Below are 16,089 nucleotides of genomic sequence, written 5' to 3'. Positions count from 1 at the left end.
TATGATTTTAAGCTTTGCTTCCAGAAAAGTAGCAGAAGAGGACTTGAGAAAACTATAACTTGCTACATTAGGAGAAATAGTAATGCCGTGTGCCAAAGTGATATGGTTAAATCATGTCAGTGGTCATAAAGAATAAAATTTGGTTGGTTTCTCTTTACTCAGATCACAGGAAGGCCCTTTTGATAGCACCTCTATCTGTAAATGTTGGGGGTACTTCTAGTCAACATGAATACCACTTCCCCAAGAGAATAGCAGGTTGTGTTCTAAGTATGTATCTGTAACAGGACAGAGTGAATGACAGCCATGACCTACATTTTAATATACTTCATCTAATTTTGATAAGTGTTATATTACTAATTGGTCTGACTTGATGAATTTTAGAACCTATCTTTGCAAAAGTAAAATACTCTATAGATAATTTAAACAAAGTTACAACTTTGGGTCAAAATACGATATTATGTCCTGAAATAGATTATTGGTATCAGTTTGTCTTCTTGAGCCATTTTATTGAAGATAATAGGAAACTGATCATTCCCTAATTGCCTTTTCCTAGGGATCTTAGAATCGTTGGTTGGCTCAATTGGTACTTTTTAAAATCCATTCTAACTCTTTTGCAGCTATAGCAATGCCTGCAGTACTAGCTGATGATAACCAAAAGTTGATTGCATATTTTATTGTAAAGCATTGTGGTTCACAATATAGTATTAATCCTTTAATAGTATTGACTCTTCATCCAGTCAGTCCCACATTTACCCACTGCATTTAGAATAAAGTCTTCAGCTTTATAAAAGTCATAGCTTTCATAAGTGATTGGCAAAAAAGTCTCCATAGAGACTGCTGTTTTTCTGAAATATAAAGTAATGCCTAACTTAGCCATATGTGCAGTGAACACAGGTGGTCAAAACTGAAACTACCTCTTTTCAAAAAGTGTGCAGTAACTTAAAAATATGCATAGCAAAAGACTGATAAGATAGTGACTTATTTTAATGGTTTTTTATGAGTTTTTGTGTTTTATACCATAAGCAAGTATTAAAATTAATCAAAATTTTTTAAGTTATGACAACAGCTAACACTAGTAGGAACACACAAAGACCTAGTTGACTCATGATATGTAACGTGATTTTTTTTATAACCACACAGTCATCAGAAAGTCCTCAAAATAAACATTTACTACTCACTTCACTGCTACTTCCTCCTCCTTTGCCATACAGCATACCTCTCATCTCCCCTGTGGCTAATAGTGCATGTGTGGAATTTTTTAGGTTAAAATAGCAGTGGACTCTTTGAAGTGGCCACTTGGCTTCACCAGGCTTGTTTCTTCTTGCCCCCCCTAACCTCAAATGCCTTGTCTCATAGCGGAGAACTCCTTAGGTTATCTTTCACTGATTTAATTCATGCATGCCAAGTGTTTGCCATTGGCAACTTCAGTATAATTCAGATATTTAAGGTGCAGCTCCCAAATTCCAGGCACTATGCTGAATGCTAGAAATATTCATGAACCAGACTGTATATTAACCTGTTAGGGCTTGGTCTAGTGAGACAGATAATTAAGCATACAGTTACAGTAACATTAGGAGTGCTCTAATGAGGGAAAGGTAAGGTATGCTTGAAGGAATCTAACCCAGACTTGAGAAGGGGGTTCAAGGAAGGCTGTCAGAGGAAATACTGTCTAAAATTTTCTTCCAAATAAACGCCTCTTTGGTCTCACACAGAAGTTGAAGTTGTAAAATATAGACCATATCATTCTTTACTCTGTATTCTGATTTGCCTTAGTCCTATCCAGATCAGCTTCATTCATATCTTTACTTGAAGTTTGATCATTTTTTCAACTTTTTAAACAGTTGCTGTATGGGGTAATACTTTTATAGCTTCCAAGCTCTAACCGTGAGTCTCAGGTGTCAAGTAAATACCCGAAGTTCCAGGGAACGACCAGGTTATGCACAAATAGCTCAGCATCTCAGAATTTTGAAAAAAGCAGTTAAGTCCGAGGTAGATAATGACTGCTGTAAGAGCTTACAATCTAGGAACTTTTACAATAGACCCCAACCTGATAACCCATATTCTCGACTTCAATTCTTCAAGTTTATGTATTATAGTTAGTCCATATGAATGAGGCGTGATAATATTTGTCTTTTTGTTTCTGGCATTTCATTTAACATAATGTCCTCAAGGTTCATTCACCTGGTTGCATGTCTCACAGCTTCATACCTTCTTGCAGCTGTTCAGTAGTCCATTGTATGTATACCAGCAGTATTTGACTCAGGTGAATATTTCCTTTTTGGTAACACTTGCCTTCCAGTGCTTTGCTTTGGCTCCTTCCTTACTTTTTCTTCAGTTCTCAGTTTCCTTTCCTCGTTCCTTTTTTTCTCAACTTCCTATCTTTGGAGTATCTTAAAGATAGGGCTCAGTCCTAACAATCTTCTATCCATACTCCCTCAGCAATCTCATCTAGTCTCAAGGCTTTAGATACCATCTTTACACTGATGACACCCAAATTTATTACTTGTCCATACCTTTCTCTGAACTTTAGACATATATGCAACTGTCTATTTGATATACCTCCACTTGGGTGTTTAATAGATGTTTCAAATTTGGCATGTCCAAAGCTCAACTTCTGATCCTCTTCCCCATCTCATACAAATTAGAAGCTAAAATCCTTACCAGGGCCTTCAAGGCTAGATCAGCATGATCTAGCTTTCCATTACCTCTCTGACCTCATCTGCCATTCTCCCTTGCTTTCTCTGCTTGAGTCACGTTGGCCCCCTTGCTCTTCCATAGCAGGCAGCTCCTGCTTTAGAATTGGCTGTCTCCTCAGCTTGTAATGTTCTTCCCCAAGAAATCCCTAGGGCTGACTCCCCAACCCATTCAATGTTTTCAGTTTGAACTGCCCCACCTAACCTATTTAAAATTGCAAGAAATCTCTCCAAATCTCTTTTCCCCTTACCTTGCCTGCTTTTTCCCTAAGATTGTCTACTTCTAACATTCTCTATAATTGACTGATTAATTATGTTTACTGTTTACTTGTTTTTCCTTGCTAAAATGAAAGCACCACAAAAGCAGAGATTGTTAATAAAAGCCCACTTTGTACATTGGTGTATCCCAAACAACAAGCACATATAGAAGTCACTCAATAAAAATGTGATGAATAAATTATTTGTTAATGAATCCACAACAAAGGGCTGCCTTTGCATAAGCACTAGAAGAGAAGGAGCACAAAATGAGAGGGTGGGCAGCAGAAGATCTTTTTATAGAAGACCTAGCCTGAAATCTGAATATCTCAGAAATTCCTTAGGAACTGATCATCTTAACTCCCTCTTTTTGTTAATGAATCCCGACCTTTATAAATGCTGCTCATTCTGGTCTTTCTACCTTGCGCATTCCTGGTCCACTTTCAAAAGCAGTTAATCACCTCCTTTGTGAAGTATCTTCTGATTTTCCCAAACTGCTTCCCTTTTGCTGACCTGTTGATCTCTCTTACAGCACACATCCTAGTATTCTAATGATGCATTTTAATTTATTTCCTTTGCTAAATTAAGTTTCCCAAGGAAGGTACTGTGTAGAATTCACCTTTATAATACCAACCTATCACACTGTCTCACCTGTACAGTAGGTTTTCAAACAGTGAAACAGCAGCCTCTATTTTCTGTGTTTGGTACTGGATTGATAAACAGTGGAGGTTAGTGGCAGTTTGCCACAGAGGGAGATGCAAGCCTGGGGGGACTCATTTCCTGAAGGCCTGCAGGCTGAGACTGCTACAGAGCTGATGCCAGCTGAGTCACTCCAGCATCTCAACCTCTAACTCTGAAACAGATTTGGATCCCTGATAACAAACCTCTCTTGAGCAAAGTTAGTGCAGGGCTGCCTTTGCATAAGCACTAGAAGAGAAGGAGCACAAAATGAGAGGGTGGGCAGCAGAAGATCTTTTTATAGAAGACCTAGCCTGAAATCTGAATATCTCAGAAATTCCTTAGGAACTGATCATCTTAACTCCCTCTTTTTTTGCTAGGCCCACATTTCAGGATTCACTTCCTCAGTACTGCTGAAAAGAAACACATTATCTATAGGTTTATAGACCACACATACAGAATTTACACATGCAATCTATGGAGCGTTGTTTTTTTTTTTTTCTTTTTTCTTTTAGAGAAGTTGTGGGTTTACAGAACAATCATGCATCAAACACAGGATTCCCATGTGCTTGGCTCTTTTGAAACTTATGTACCCCCAGAAAAGCCATGTTCTTTTAGTCCAATCTTGGGGGCAGACATATTGTTGGGTGGGAACTTTTGATTATGTTGTTTCCTTGGAGATGTGGCCCCACCATTCAAGTGGATCTTAATGGGCTTGCTGATGTCCTTTAAGAGAGCCAGAGTTTAGAGAAGCTTAGAAAAAAGATGCCCCAGCAGAACCCAGGAGGACCAATAGGAGCTGAGAGAGCCATTTTAAAACCAACCCAGAAGAGAAGAGCCAGCAGATATTGCCATGTGCTTTCCCAGGTGACAGAAATGTTCTAGATGCCAGCACCTTTCTTCAGAGTCCAGATATCATCTTGTTGATGCATTAATTTGGGCATTTTCATGGCCTTAGAACTGTAAATTTGTAGTTTAATAAATCCCCTTTGTAAAAGCCAATCCATTTCTGGTATATTGCATTCCAGCAGCTTTAGCAAACCAAAACACCACTCTATTATTATAAACAACTTGTAATGATGTGGAACATTTGTTACAATAAAGATAGCATAGTTTTATAATTGTACTATTAACTGTAATCCAAGGTTTAATTTAGGATTCACTGTGTAATGTAGTTCCATGGATTTTTTAAAAATTTTATTCTGTTACCATATACACAATCTAACATTTCTGCCCTTTAATCACATCCCGATATATCTTTCAGTGCTGTTAATTATGTTCACAATGTGTGCTACCATCAGCACCATCCATTACCAAAACATTTCCATCATCCCAAAGAGAAACTCTACATTTTAAGCCTAAACTTCCTATGCCCTACCCCAACCTCATCCCCTCACAACCTGTACTCTATTCTGATTCTGAGTTTCCTTATTCTAATTATTTCAAAAAGGAGATCACACCTTTTGTATCTAGCTTATTTCATTCAGTGTAATGTCTTCAAATTCATCCATGTTGTTGCATGTAGCAGGACCTTTTGGTTTGTTTGTTTTTTATGTAGCAGGACTTTTTTTTTTGTAGCAGGAGTTTTTATGGCTGAATTCTATCATATATATATACCACATTTTATTAATCCATTCAGCAGTTGATAAGCACTTGGGTTGCTTCTATCTTTGGCGATTATGAATAATGCCACTGTGAATATTGGTGTGCAAATCTCTGTTCGAGTCCCTGCTTTAAATTCTCTTGGGTATATACCTAGTACTGGGATTGCCAGGTCATGGTAGTTCTATACTTAGCTGAGGAACTGCCAAACTGTCTTGTACAGTGACTACACCATTTTTATTGCCTCCAGCAATGAATGAACGTTCCTATTTCTCTGCATCCTGTCCAACACTTGTTATTTTCTATGGAGGGGCTTTTATAAGAATTACACCTTGGACTTCTTGCACAGAGTAAGAAGGGTTATCTTCCGGAGGCTCCAACTTTTAATGCATTCCAATGTTAACAAATCCAAAACCAATTAAAACACTGTTATGTGGTTTTGAATTATAGCCTACTTGTTAAACTTACTATTGTTTCCCCAAAGGAGAGCCTGTAGTTTTACCATTCTGATATTTCATTCTGGGTCTCAAGAGGTTTAGGAAGTTAATACCACAAGTGAATAAATATCACTCTGTGATACAGTGAGTTATAAGATGATGGTGGAAAGGTGGTTACCAATTTTAATGACCTTCAGGCGGACCAGTGAAAATAAAGCCATGTAAACCCAAGACTGATAAAAGAAATGAAAGCAGTGCTTACCAAATTACACAGTCAAGGAGTGATATTTTGATCATCATTGCTTTGTTATGGTTTCACCTGCCTTGAATGTACTGGAAGAAGGGTGCTTTTTATCTAGTACCCAATTACTACACTGGGGAAACTAATTTCCACTTTACCCTGGGCTTCTATTCCCCACCATTTCCCATCCTGCCTGTCCCATACTACAAGAAGGGAAAAACTGAAGCCAACTGAAACTTGAGTTTGTTTGCTCTGTCAATTACGATGTGACACCCACCCACCCATCCCAGGAGAAAGCTGTTCATAAGAACTGAGTAGTAAGCTTCTCAAAAGCTTATCTAGGGGAAGGTCTATAGGATACAAATATGTAATGAAATCCATTTTTCTCTCTTAAAACAATATCTATAGTTCCATGTTTTCTTTCTCCATATCTGGCAGATTAACAGAAGCCATTTATCTAAGATACGAAAGAAAATGTTACTCTCCTCACTTTTCAGTGCAAAATGAAATAGAGCTCTTTGTCTGAGGTGAATAACTCAAGAGTAGAGGACTGGAATGCAGGACTTGATTCCTGGTTTCCTAACTCTAACCACTTCCTCCCGTGGAAGTTTAATCTGGTTATTGCACTGTGAGGAACAGGATGGGGAGGGGAGATGGTTTGCTTTTTATGTATTTATTCAGAAACTTACATCTGAGCTCTAACCCACATGTAAGACACTCCATTTCAACTTCAGCAGAAGCAAGTAATGATTTGTGACATATAATTTGCGTCAGAGCCTTTGGTACCATAATTTTTCAAGGGTCTTGCTCAATAAGATTGGTTTTATGTTAGTAGAGAGGGCTCTGAATAGAGAAGAGAATAAGGCAAAAGAGCAGAAGCTATTATCTAATCCTAAAGATCTTAAAAGTTAAATTAACCAGTGATCATTTAATTATGGGTAGACTCTGCCCATAGTGTTTCAAAATAAATTCTCAGATCTTAAACTTGGTATCAGAAGTTCATATAACTTTACATATGAGAGACATTAAGAAATAGCTTTTAATTCAGGTTTACATTTTTGTATGAGGTCTTTGCCATGTACAATGATGGCCATGTTCTCGTAGTTTTGCCTGTTGTTTGTTTGTTTTTTACTTTAGTTGACTAGTGTCAAGATATTAGGTAAGTATATTTTTAAGTCTAGGAATAAACAATATATGCATCCAGTACAATGTAGATTTAAAAAACAATGAGAGGCTGTTTTATATATATAACCTGATATTTAGAGATAAGAACGAAGCCCGACAGGCTGGGGTTAAACTAAATCAGAACATAGGGGTAAGAAAAGACAGTGTCTATATTTTAGAACCATACATACTCTTTGAGACCAATGGAAGAAAGGTTTATTTGATCTGGAACTGAAATTTTCTGTAGTGCATAATCTAATTCAACCTATCTGTATAGTTCATTTGAACAAGTGAAACACAGAAAGCACAGAATAAGAAAGAAGTCCTTTAATCCTGTATAGATTATTGTAATGCCTGGAAACATCCTAAAGTATATTAAGCAGATAATCAAAAAGTATTGGCAAAATCCCCTGAGCGAGGGGAGAAAGACCATGGAACTATTTAACCTTACCATCAGGGAATCCCCTGATACTGTGTCAAACCTTAGGGATACTGAAATCAATAGGCCATGCTCTCGATCATGAGGCTAACTCTTGTGAAGCTCATGTACGTACTGGACCTCTGTTGGTGCTCAGATGTGGCCTCAGTCTAAGCCCAACTCTGCAAGTGAAATCACTGCCTTCCCCCCTATATGGGACATGACATCCAGGGGTGAAAGTCTCCCTGGCGATGTGGGAGAGGACTCCCAGGGATGAATCCAGGCCTGGCACTGTGGAATCAACAATTCCATCCTGGCCAAAGGGGGGAAAAGTGTAATTAATAAAGTATTAGTGGCAGAGAGAGTTCAAATAGAATCGAGAGGGCTACTCTGGAGGTTTCTCAAGCAACTTCAGGTAGACCTTGCTACCTGCCGTAACCTGCAACCCCCAACCAGAGCCATTCCAGCCAAACCTAAAGAACATCTAGGGCAATATATAAGATTCCTAAAGGGGTCCAGGTACTAGAGTAACTTTGCAGAAACCTAAAACCTCCAGATGAGTCCTTGGTACAGATAAGTCCTGAAACCTAGCCCAGCCTCTCCAGAACATCAGATAGTTCCATCTCTCTACTCTATATTAGTGACAGACCCTTCCAATATCAAAAATTTAAAATTGCCATAGCCCAAACAACCCAAAGAGAGATGTGGAAAGATCAAAGGTAATGGTGGAATTATACATAAAACATAAAACATAGATAGTCCTATCTATACATAAAAGATAGGACTTAACAAATGAATATGTATGCTGATCATTAAATTGATACCTCTTTTAGTCTCCAGTATTTTAGATCTGCTAGAAGTAAAAACCTAAAATTGTGAAATTGTAACCCATGTCAAAGTCTGAAATATGTTCTACAACTAATTGTGATGCTGTGCTGTGAAATTTATAGCTTTTTTGTATATATGTTATTGTTCACAGAAAAAAAAAAGAAGGGAAAAAAAGTTGATTGTGATGATAGAAAAGTATTTAAGCCCTCTAGCCTCCTATATTCTGGAGCAGCTAGAAGGGAAAATATGAGAGGATTGTATGGTAGCCCATGACAAACTCTGGGGTCTATCCTGTAACCACTTTTTGAAGAATGCTTTGGAAACTATTGCTTTTTTATTTCTTTGCTTTGTATGTATGTTATACTATACAATATAAAAGTTAAATACAAAGCAAAACAATTTCTAAACGACCTCAGCCAATTGGAGAATCTTAGCCAGTTGGAGAACCTTAGCCTTTGGAGAATCTTCCAGGTCAGTCATGATTACTGAAGCGAAAGAAAAAAATTCTTACTCAAAGGACTTTTTTAAATGATATGTCTCTCTGAGAAATTCTAGTCTATCAATACTGACACCGTCACCTATGGATTTCACTTCAGAAGTCAGGAATTGGTTCTAGTTCCTCTGAGAATATTCCACAATCAACAACTTGTCTACCTAGCCAAGAGACAGCTTCCTGGAATTAAGACTACCAAACCTAGATTATAATTAACTCAGACTTCTCCTCCTCCTCCTGTACCTTGGCCATTATCTTAATCCTCACCTAGAATTTCCATCCTATTTATGGATAAAACTTTGTTCTATATTAGACCAACTGAATTCTAGTCCTGTTAGCCTAAACTAAGTTGGCATTGGTGGCTTAAAGGAATCTTAAACCAATTTTAGACCATTTAGTTAGATTTAATCATGACTTAAAGCTAGTCCTCTCAGTGGGGGGATAATATTGCTCATTTTTATCCTTTTTACTCCCTGTAATTAAAAAAAAAAAAAAACTTGGTAATGCTAGGCTTAATGAATTTTTTCAAAGCAACTTTGAGGCAAACAAAATTCTCTAATTCTGGGAACCACAGCATTGACAATACACAGAAAAAATTAAAAAGTGATAAAATGGGAGGAGCTTTGGAATTTAGCAGCTTTCAATTTCATGGATTTAAAGTTAGATTTAATGGATGGGCAGCATGTTTATGCTATTTATCTAAAGAGCTCAAAGCTCTTTCCTATATAATCTCCTTACAACTTTGCAAGCGGTGAGCTGGATAAAATAGAGAGTAGAATCAAGTATTAGTTTCCCACTTTTGCAAGTGTGAAAACCCAGATTCAGAGAAGCATTGTTATGTACCTTCACTCACGTGCAATGCAATGTCTTCCAGATAAGAGGAATGCCTTACCTACTACAGTAAAGAGAAAAAAGAAACCATCTACCCTGAACTCCTTCAATTTCCTTCCCTTCACCTCAAACTAATCTACTTCTGATTACACCCTTCCCTCTTTGTCCTGTCCCAGAGGAAAACAGCACATTCTTCTAAAATTATCCTTCTACATTTGCTCTTGATCCTCTTCCTTTTCACTCTTCAGGGGTCTTTCCCTATCAATTCCCCATTTTCATGTGTTCATTCATTTACTTGCTCAACAAACATTTATTACATTCTTATTATAGGTCAGATTAAGTACGTGGGATACTGAAATAAAAGAGATTTCCTACCTTCACAGAGCTCACAATCTAGTGATCACAAATCACACACTTAATGATACAGCACGTAAAGAGCAACAATAAAGGTGTGTGCATTATGCTGTGGTTGTAGGCACAGCACAGGCTGGAAGAGGCTGGAGTGGAGGAAACACCTGAGCTGGGTCTAGAAGTTTGCCATGAGGACAAGAGAGGAAAGAAGAGCACTTAAAACAGTAAAAACAGCATGAGAATACAAGAGAATTCAAGCATTATAAGTAGTTCAGTAAAATAGAAACACAAAGAATAGATATGTGTTGGAGATGGGTTTGAGGGAGTCCAAGTAAAGGATCTTAATGGGAAATTATTGAAGTATTTTTAGGATGAAAGTAGTGTGATCAGATTTGCATTTTCAAAAGTTTAATCTTATATCAGAGGAAGATAAGCCTGTAGACTACTGCAGCAGTTCTGAAGAAAAATTGGGCAATTGGGAGTGTATGGTGATATAATTAGAAGAGGGAAGACAGAAAGAGGCAAATGTCAGTGTAAAGAGGAATTCAGGACATACAAGTGAAGATGCCTAACAGAGTGTTGCTTACACACATCTGAAATTCAAAGGAGTGGTTAGTGCTAGAGATTTAATTTCGAAAGTCACAGCACAGAGAAGTGAATAGGGCCATGAGTGTAGGTGAGATTGCTGAGGAAGAATGAATAAGCTCCATGAGGGAAGGACAGGCATTTTTGTAGGTTTTGTTCATTACTATATCCTTGGCACATAGAACTATGCCTGGGGTGTGATAGTGCCCAGCAGGTATTTGAATAAATGAATGAAATAGTGAAAAGAGAAGAGAACATAACTGGGAGAAACATCTGGGGAAGAACACAGAAGAAGAAGCCAGTGAAGGGCACTGAGATAGAAAGGTCAAAGAGGTAGGAGGAAAGACAGGAGAGAGTGGGGTCACAGAAACTAAGAGAAGAGAGCTTCCAGAAGATCAACAATGCTGCAGAAAGGTCAAGTACAATAAGAATGAAAAAGTGTCCGTTAGTTTTGGCAACTAGAAAGTCATTGGTGTTCTTTGTAACAGTAGTTCCAATGAGGGTGGCAGTTAGATGATAATGGTTTGAAGAGTATAAGGAAGGTAGTAAGGAAGTAGAAGCGGTGAGTGTAGATGATTCTTTTCAGAAACTTGGCTGCATCTTCATTAAGCAATTTTTTCTTTCTCTTCTCATTGATCCTACCCCTCAAGCTATAGATATGTTCAAGTCTCCTTAACTTTTAAGTAAAAAAAAAAAAAAGCCATACCCCACCTTCCCTTTACTTCATTCGCAATCTACTGACCTTTCGTTACCCTTTTTTCTAGTGCTGAATGAACGTGAGTGTATTTTGAATCCTCTTTTTTCTATTGGTCCTCCTAATGATTCCCATTTATTTATTTTCAGATTTAGGCAGCTCTTATATATTGTATATATTGTATATCAACATATATCAGTGCATTTATTTATTTACTTTAATTCATCCTTGCCTCCTCTCTTTCTCTCACATCCCACATCTAAAACATTAGTAAATCCTCAATCTGCCTTCAAAATATTATATCCTGAATCTGTTTTTCATTACCTCCACCACTATCATCCAAGCCCAAGCCACTGCAATAGCTTTTTGACAAGCCTCCCACATTTTACCCTCATCTGTCTATAGTCTATTCTCAACCTAACAGCCAGAGTTTTCCTTTTAATAGTAAGTCATATATATTATGCCAATCTTCTACTCAGAACCCTACAGTGGCTTCTCATTTCACTCTTAAGTCCCTGCATGATCACAGCCCCCTCCCTATTACCTCTCTGACCTCATTTCCTACCATTATTCCCTTCATTTACCTTACTCCAGTTACACCAGCCTCTTTGTTGTCCCCCAGACACATTGCACATCAGGGTTTCTGCATTTGCTGATCTATACTTGGAACACTATTCTATCCTCAGACATCACTTGGTTTACTCTCTTACTTCCTTCTAGTCTCTATTAAAATATCACCTTGACCCAAAGATCTTCCCTGGCCATCCTTTCCAAACTACCACACCTCAGTATCTCCCAACTCACTGCTTTTTTTTAACCTACTTACATAGAACTTATCACTATTTATTGTCTATTTCTCCTCCCTAAACTGTCACCACTACAAAGTGTACCTACTAAGAGCACCTCCCCTGAAGGAGGGGAGATAAAAAGACAACCAAGAAACTATTCCTACCCTTAATGAACCCACACTGTGTAAGTCATTTAACCCAACAAGTAATTCGAATGGAAACGCTCACAGTTTGGATGCAAGCATCTGAGACTCTGGGGAATGGTGTGGATTGGGGTAGCTGGCATGGCACTCTGCAGCCTGGGTCAAGAGCAGATGAGTTCACTCTAAGAGAATGTGAGAAATGAGAAGCACTCAGGAGACACCAGCATTTATTTCGTGAAGATCAGAGAAAATGAGGTGGAGAAGGAATAATTAGAGGTACCAGAAGAGCCAGAAGAGTAGAACTGCTGATGGTATTGCCTTTATAGAATACCACTGTTAGTGCATAGGGACTACCACTAACAATTTACCATGCTCCAGGTACTGTTCTAAGCATTTTACACATATTTACACATTAATTCTCAGGGAGTTGGGCACTACTACAACCCCATTTTGCAGGTAAGGAAACTATTTCACTTACCCAAATACACACACCTGCTAAGAAATAAAGCTTTGAACTCAAGTAGTTTGAACTTGCACTCTTAATCACTGTCTCATTCATCACATTCTACTTTGCCAGCTCTATGTGCTTTTCCATATTTTATTGAGTACCTATGAAGGGTCTGACACAGTTCTGGGTTCTGATGAGAGCAATGAAGCAGATGAAATCCCTACATTTATGGAGCTTCTAGCCTAGTGGAGGAGACCAACATTAAATAAGTAAAGAGATACATGATAAGTTTTGTGAAGAAAAATTCAGTACAGTAAGGTATCACGAATACCAAGCGTTGGTGGCCTCTACGGAGGTGACATTTAAGCAGAAATCTGAAGGAAGTGAGAGAGTGAGCCAAGAGGATGTCTTGGGGGAAGAACATTCCAAGCAGAGGGAACAGCAAGTGCAAAAGCCCTAAGGTGTGAGTGTGCCTGGCATGTTCCAGGAACTGCAAGGAGGTCAAAGCAGTTTAAGCACAGTGAACTAGGGAAATAGGCAGGAAGTGAGGTCAGAAATATCTGGAAAGGTTTCCAGGACATATTATTACATGAAAGAGACAAGGGACTAAGCACTAGTAGTTGTATGGTATAATCGCCTTGATTAAAAATATGTGTGTATATGCATGTTCATGTATATATGTGTATATGCTTGTTTAAATTCTGAAAGACTAGACAACAAACTTAAATGTGATTACTTTCCATTTTGGAGTTTAAACGATAGTTGGAAGGAAGACAATTTTGAGTTTTTATTTTATATTCTTCCATACTATTTGCAATGTTTACCTTGCATATATTACTTTTATAACCAAAAATTAGTTAAAAAAAAATAAACTCTGAAACACGCGTCTTCTTCCAGCTAAAATTCCCTTCTCTTACTTTGTACAGCTGAGCCCTTGATAGAGTTGCCTCTACTTGCTCCTCCTTGCCTTCCCCTTTTTCTTCTTTAACCAAATACAATCTGACTTTTGACTGTAACTTTCCCCTACAAGTACTCTTACCGAGATCATCCACGACTTCTTTATGACTACAACAGACATTCTTTAGTCCTTTTGCTTCTTAACCTCTCTGCTACCTTTGACATTTTTTTTACAGCTCCTCTCTAAAATGCCTTCTGCTTTGGTTTCCCTTTTTGTCCCCTTTCAACTCACTGAGTGGTCTTTCTCAGTCTGTTTCGTTGGCTGCTCTTTGTTAGCCCACCTCATGGACCTGGGTTTCTTCTGGTTTTATTCTTGACCACTTTTCCTCATGTGTTACACACACTCTTTCTGTGTGTCTCATTCATGCCCATGGCCACAACTACATCTCTATGCTTCTGAGTCCCAAATCTACATATTTGGGCTGAGACCTTTTCTCCTGAGCTCCACCCCAATAGCTCCAACTATCTACTAGGCATCTCCTCCTACAGAACTCATAAGCATCTCAAACACAACTGTTCCAAAACCAAACTCATTCCCAAGCAGAAACCTCTTTTTACCCTTGTTCTCCATATTTTATACGGAGGTATCTTCATCTGTTCTGTTCACCCAAGCTGGCAATTGAGAACAATCCCTCTTCTTTACTCTGTACATCTGAGTAGATGCCAAAATCATTCTATCTGCTAAATATCTCTGGAATCTATCCTCATTCCTACGTCTTCACTACCACTACACTCTTAACTCTTCATTTGGAGATATGTACCTGAAGCCCTGGGAAGAGGTCAGAAATATTTTAACTGCTCTTGCTGCCTCTCATTTCACCACCAGTCTGCCTTCTTACATCCACCTGCCACAGTGATGTTTCTTATACACAAACTCTATTATGTCAGTCCTTGCTTGAAAATTTTCAGTTTCTTCTTAACCTTTATAGGATAAAATCCAAACTCCTTAATATGATCTGGCCATTTTTTTTATCCTTTCCCACATGTACCTTATGTTCAAGCAACACGAGGCACTCTGTTTCTCATACACCCCATGCCTGTTTTTTTAATTAAAAAAATTACTAGAGAAGTTGTGAGTTTATAGAATCCTGCATAAAATACAGGATTCCCATACACTATCCTACCATCAATGTTTGCAATTGGTAAGGAAAATTTGTTACAATTGATGATAGCATCTTTTTTGTAATTCTATTTTTAACAGTAGTTACATTTGTTACAATTGATGAAAGATTATTCAAGTAATTACTTGTAAGTATTGTTCATAGTTTATGTAGGGGTATTTTTTTCACCATATTTTAAACCTATTATTTTTTTTTTCAGGAATGTCTTTATTTTATTACTCATCTACCCATGCACTGGAAAAAGGGGGTGTCAGTCCCAAGGTTTTTTTTTTTTTTTTTAACTTTTGTTTATTGTGAAAAAAACATATGTACAAAAAAGCAATAAATTTCCAAGTACATTTTAACAAGTAGTTATAGAACACATTTTAAAGCTTGGTATGAGTTACAGTTCCACAAGTTTTCATTTTTTTCTTCTAGCTGCTCCAAGACACTGGAGACCAAATTAAATATCAACTTAATGATTCAGCAGTCATATTTATTTGTTAAATCCTGTCTTCTCCGCTATACTCCTCCTCTTTTTTCTTTTTTTTTTGTGAAAAATAACATATGTACAAAAAAGCAATAAATTTCAAAGTACATCACAGTCCTAAGGTTTTTACAATTACATGGTCACAATGAAAGTTATATAGTTATACACTCAATATCAAAGATCAAGACTACTGGATTACAGTTCAACAATTTCAGATATTTCCTTCTAGCTATTTTAATACACTAGAAACTAAAAAGAAATATCTATATAATGAGCCAGTAGTCATAATCATTTGTTAAATCCTAAGTTCTCAGTTGCATCTCCTTCCTCTCATTTGATCATTCTCTCAATCTTCAGGAATAACTGGTCAATGACCATTCTAACTTCTTCGTGCTGAAAAGGGGTGCCGACTTACAGATACCCTATGCTTTTTGTGTTTCTATTAAACTTTTGTGGCATAGCACCTTTGCATCTCCAGCTCTCCCATAGAACCTGATACAAAGGTCAGGTCCTTTACTGTGGGTAAATAAAAGGACAAAATAAAATGGGAAAGCACAGAGTTGAAGCTAATGACACCAATCGGAAAACTACCACAAGAGTACAACTTAGTGGTAACGAGGAAGAAGAGTAAAGGGAAGACTTTGGTTCAACATTTTCCTTCAAACATCTACAAGGCAAAACAGCAATGATCAAATAATAATTCTTACCATTTTTCTACCTTTGAAAATTATGAACTTTGGTCACCAAATCAATTTCAAATAGGAACAATGTAAATTATTTAAAATACAGTGTTAAAAAAACAAAAGAGTCCAGCATCATTTGGTCTGCAAACATTAATTGGGCTGGTACAGAACCACTTGGCATAGGAAGGACAAAAGAAGTTCTTGCTCTAA

Source organism: Tamandua tetradactyla, chromosome 8 (genome assembly GCF_023851605.1).
Source record: "Tamandua tetradactyla isolate mTamTet1 chromosome 8, mTamTet1.pri, whole genome shotgun sequence".
NCBI lineage: Eukaryota > Metazoa > Chordata > Mammalia > Pilosa > Myrmecophagidae > Tamandua > Tamandua tetradactyla.
The sequence above is the reverse complement of the archived record's forward strand: the minus strand, read 5'-3'. Positions refer to the sequence as shown.